Raw genomic sequence first — 5,479 nt, 5'->3', positions numbered from 1 at the left:
AGGCCAGTTTGACGCCTGAGGTCTTGCTCGACAATTAAGTGTGTGAAAGCGGTGTGATTGGAAACAGCCTGCGCGTCGTGACTCCAAAAGGGGCTGCAGGTTGGTGTACTACGATGACAGAAACGTGGACTGCACAGAACCACGATGTTGGTCTGAAGTGTCTCTGCGGTGCGTTGGGTCCACCGAGCGGCTTCGCATGGACGTGGTTCCCTGACAGCATTTTTTTTTCGCGACGAAATCGTCCAGAACCCAACCGCACTGGAGATGTTAAAACAAGGAGAGTCATGTCTGGTGGTGCGCATCGCCTATTGGCCTGCAGTGATTGGTCGATACTGAGTGATGAGGAGCCACTGAAGAATCGTTATGCAGTTAAACATGAATGACACTGTAGGCGTTTGACTTTGTTCTGGTCAAGATATAAACCTGAAGGTTGCATACAGTCGCGTCTGCTCGGTCTCTGCTGAATTTGCGTTCACAAGCTTTTGTTTAGATGTTTATTTTTCGGGGTACAAAGAACAGCGCAAGTTTGATATTTGTTCGTTCCTTAAAGATTTACAGCTAACCGATGAGCGTTCCTACCGGAGAGACAGTAGTACGGTGCTAGTCAGAGGTTGTACGTCTCTGCTGAGAGAGTGGCGAGTGAATGGTACAGGGGTATACCTCCCCTGTACACCCCCTGGTGGGTGAAGCTAAGGGGGTGGTGTCAAGTTAGTTCGTGAAACTGCAGGGGAATAGTGCGAGCCTGGTATTGGTGCGGTAAGTGTAGCAGAAAGGTGTTAGGAGAGACCAGTCCTGTGTGGTACCTGGGTGGTAGGTGAGTCGTTAACGCCCGGCAACACTGATGGACAAACTGTCGAACACCCTGTTACCAACAAAGGGGTGAAATTTCCTGTCAGTGTAGCGTGACGCTTCATCCACACGTTGTCATCTACTCCCTGGGGCAATAAATTCACAGATAAGCCATTGCACCATTTTTGAAACAAGTCAGAACGCCCGCACGTAAGCCCATACAGCAACACAGCGTTGTTAGTTGAGCCACCTCGATCAGAGTGCTGCGAAGATAAGCAGCATTGAGAGGAGATATCCTCTTCCTCCAGCACATATTCTGGTCAGAGTAATCGCCAATCCCATGACCACGCCCCACTACAACCAAAAGCACCTCGCACTGTTGGTTGGCGTCGGTAGGTTAGCGCTTACAGATGAGCTCACATGTAAGCTCACAGGTGAGCTCACATGGTGAGCCTTGGGATGAACAACGATTCATCTTCTCTTTGAATGGTTTCTTAGCTATGTTATCAAACTCAACTCCCAAGATTTTATTTGCACCTCGCACCGAATAAATTGCACCTTGCACTGTTGGTTGGTGTCGGTAGGAAAACGCTTACTGGTGAGCTCACATACAGCTGACCTTGGAATGAATAACTATTTATCCCCTCCTTTACTACTTCCGTAACCAATTGAACATCAGATGCTCAATGTGACCCTCCTTTTTGGCTAAATGCTCGTACTGGTGCTGCTTTGCACAAAAGTTTGAACTTGTTTACAATTGTAATTACTAGCAGACATTACCGTCTCCTGCTCATCATTCATGCGCATTTATTATGTATGATATACACACACACACACACACACATATATATATATATATATATATATATATATATATATATATATATATATATATATATATTTCAGCAGCCGGTCGATTTATTTGCGATGTAATATCTCGGAACAGTTGCATTGCATGTTTACAGTGCATGGATGTGGTAAGTGCAATGTCATCGGAGGTTAACGTCATTAACTGAATAATTGATTTTGGTAAACAATGCCTCCTAAGTTATTTGCTTTTCGGTCCTGTAAGTCCTTCGCTGGAATTAACCGATGTGCAGTACATCAGGTGTTGGATAAATGAATATATGAAACATTCAGTGGCGCGTAATATGAAAGTGCTGGACGTTTCGGCAGGTCTTATTGTGACCAGGAAACCAGGTGACCATCATCAACGCTGGGGACAACGGGCATTTGCATAATCCCAACGAATACTCGACATTTCCGTTTAATCGGTACAACCTAATCTAGGTCAAATGCCACGTAGGCAAAGAAAAAACCGTAGTTCGACCTCATCTGTACGAAATCGGCAGGCAGCACGTGAAACGTCAAGGTCTAACACAATTAGCTGAAACTGTGTCAAGGAGAGCCAGTTTTAGATATTTTTACTTCGTAGTGATTTGAAAATAAAGTAATGGAACCATCAGATTAACGCCCTGCCTCATAAGGGAGAAAGCCGAACTTTGCTGATTGGGTGTAAACATGACTGTAACTGAGTTCCATTAAGCTGAGCTGAATTCCCGCTTCTGCAGTGGATCCAGCTGTGCGCGTCAGCTGGCTCCGCAGACAGCGACGCAGTACCGCAGGAGCGAAGTTACAAGTCCATGCACCGATGTTACCTGAATATACGTACTCAGTCCACGCTCGCTGCTGCTGTGGCCACAATGAAGACCAGTGCAATGAGGCATAAATTCGCCAGCATGCGCCGAAAGTGCCGACATCTGCCAGATTCCGTGCAGCGGAAGGGCCGGCGACTTTGGCGGTCACGAAATGAATGCTGGCGGTGACAAGCCGTTGGATAGTTTAGCAAGTGTCGCGAACAGTGAGCTGAATTTTCTGCCTATTAATCTTCGCGCCGCTCTTTCCAAACTGGGAAGAGAGACACCCTGGGAGCCAGATGTAGAAGACCATGCTCGATGGCACTTACATGAGAGGAAATGCTTGGTGCTTGGAGTGCTCCTCTAGGTGTACCTGCACAACGCATGCCTGCTGTGCACTGCCTGCACTGTTCCTAAATTACGGCAGGCTGTTAGTGTGGACCGAGTTCAGTGGGAAGTCATAAAGGACACCTGGTAGGTACTGATGCGGCTCAAGCTCGTCCAGAATGTTGGCAAGGAGATGGCGGGCGTGTGCAAGCTTTCAATTAAATTTAGGTAAGTCAATCTCCTCGCATATTTGTTTGTTTTAATGTACGCTTTCATTGCAGCAAGCTTGGGTGGCTCAGTGCCTCGAACTTAGACTTGAGCCACCTTTGGTCGACTGGGGCGGAGCGACTATTTTTGGTCCCGCCCTCTAGCTCGGAGTGTGATCATCGGAACCAATCGGCTGGCTGGGGTGGGGCTTCCCGCTCCAGTCATCGCCGACTCAAGGTCAACACCTCAGTGCCAAACGCCAGACATGACTCGCTTGTTAGAGGCAATGCTGCATTGTGCTGTAAACAAAGTGCATTAAAGAAGCCTAAATCAAGTGCGTCTGATTTGGAGCGAAAATTCAGCCTTCTCAACTTACATCCCATAGCACAAATTTTCTATTCCAATGGAAATGGAATTGTACATATGTTGTATTTGATACATAGCACCCATCTTCCGACCGAGTGATCTGGTTGTGATTTTGGCCACAGCTTTCTTCTATTGTTCTTTCATCAAAACCAGCAGAATCTGGTCCACTGCACTTCATTCTCATCTCTATCAACTTTTTGGCAAGACTTGCTTTAATTGTGACGGCGTACAGCCAACTTGCTGGTATATGGAAGTCCATGACTGAATTGCCTCCGTGGTAACAAGCAAAGTTGTCCTATGACGTTGTCCTATGACGTGTTTTGGAACGGGCCACATGCCACAAATAATTATAGTTGTAGTTGCATTTGTATTTCGCCAAAGTTCATCCACCGGGTGGCTTTTCAGGTCTTCGGCTCGTGACAACGTTCAGTGCGCTTGGTTCATGACAGCAGCATGACGTGAGATATTACGATATACACCAGGTCGATACGACAAAATATGCCGCTTTGAGATTAAAGACACGTCGCGAACCACCCATGGAAAGATGAATGAAAGCACAGCGCAGTCGTATGGGGTCCGCATTAACGAGCAGAGGCACAAGCGCATGGGTGGACAGTAACACAGGCCAAAATATTATGGGATCGAAGCCAACCAGCATAACCTTCTCTTGGACATCTTGAGATTATATGATTTTTAACTCCCAGCAGATGAAGATATGGCGGTTGTTGGAGGCAGCCGGTTCCAAGTTGCGCGCAGCTCGATATGGAAACACCGTTTGGTGGCCCCCAGCTGGCACCTGGCCAGGTAGCAGTGGCGCAGGCAGGAGGAATACAGGGGCTCGTCGCCCCCTCCCCCGAGACGACGATTTAGGGGTTCAAAGGGCTGACCGGGGGTCGCATTAAAGGGCGCGGCCCGCAAGGCTGAATCCTCAAATGCAAGTTGGGGGGCTGTTTGCGCTGATTTGGGCCCTCTGCGTCCGTGAGGGTCTTGTGTTGCCCAGGCACTACCTGTACCAAACAGATGACACCGCGTTGCGACATCGACATCGCTGGGATTGAGGGCTTATTAAACACGCGGGGATAAGGCTGGGGTCCACGACTTGAGTTGGTCAAGCCCCGAAGTCAGTTCAGTGCTTCCGGTATCAGCCAGGGCTCAAAGTGCGCACCAATGGTTCCTGTTAGCGAAGGGCCCCGATTCTGCTAGGGAAGTGTTCGAGGGCGCCCAAAGAGGGACCCGAAGGGCCCGTCGCAAACGACGATCACGTGCTTAATTGGAGTGGCTCGAAGGTTCCAAAGGCTGACTGAAGTTCACATTAAGGATCCAGGTCAAATAGGCCCGTGACATTCAATGTCAGTCAAGGGGCCTCTTGTATGGATTAATAATCCTTTGGGACAGGGCGGACCGGAGAACAATCAAGCTGCCTAAGATCGTAGCGTCCATTGCTGTGATCATCCAAAATCGCTACATCCAGCGTTCATAACACCCAAAATGCGTCCAGTTCCGTGCTTATTGCCAGAGTCCAAAGCTTCCAAGCTCGCAACGTCCAAAATTACAACGTGCAATGTTCATAACATCCAGCATTGCGGTACTCAGTTGATTCACTTACATTGACACTCTTCTCCAATGGTTGGAATTCATTAACGCTGGATGTTATGGGCTTAAGATGTTGCGATTTTGGATGTTGTGAGTTTAAATGTTGTGATTCTCTCCTGTTCAGGGACATTGGACGGCTTTCGGTTGTTATGAGCGCTGGGTGCTGCGATTTTGGACTTTGGACGTTATCAACTCTGGATATTTCAACACGCGTCCATAGCGGTCAATTGGCGTCCGTGCATGCGCACACTACCTTTGCCCAAGGCGCGCGTTCCACGGGTCAAAACAGCGGCAGGTGGGATAAAAAGCGTGCAGACCTCGTGAGGCCCGCCTACCTCCTCCTGCGCCCCAAAACACTTAAAACACGTCGCAGTGCGCCAGCATGGGCTCGATCCTCGGCCTTCCAAAGGAACTTTGAGCTGGAGTTATAATATAATGCCTTTTGGAGCTGGTTTTTACTCATGCAGTAAAGCTGATTTGTTAATAGATTTTGTGTAGTTGACCCTTGGTCGCCTACCCCAAACACACACACACACACACAGGTTGTAGGTAATATGAGG

The sequence above is a fragment of the Pollicipes pollicipes genome, unplaced genomic scaffold (genome assembly GCF_011947565.3).
Source record: "Pollicipes pollicipes isolate AB1234 unplaced genomic scaffold, Ppol_2.1 Scaffold_4740;HRSCAF=5597_pilon_pilon_pilon, whole genome shotgun sequence".
In the NCBI taxonomy this organism is placed as follows: domain Eukaryota; kingdom Metazoa; phylum Arthropoda; class Thecostraca; order Pollicipedomorpha; family Pollicipedidae; genus Pollicipes; species Pollicipes pollicipes.
Note: the sequence above shows the minus strand (reverse complement) of the source record.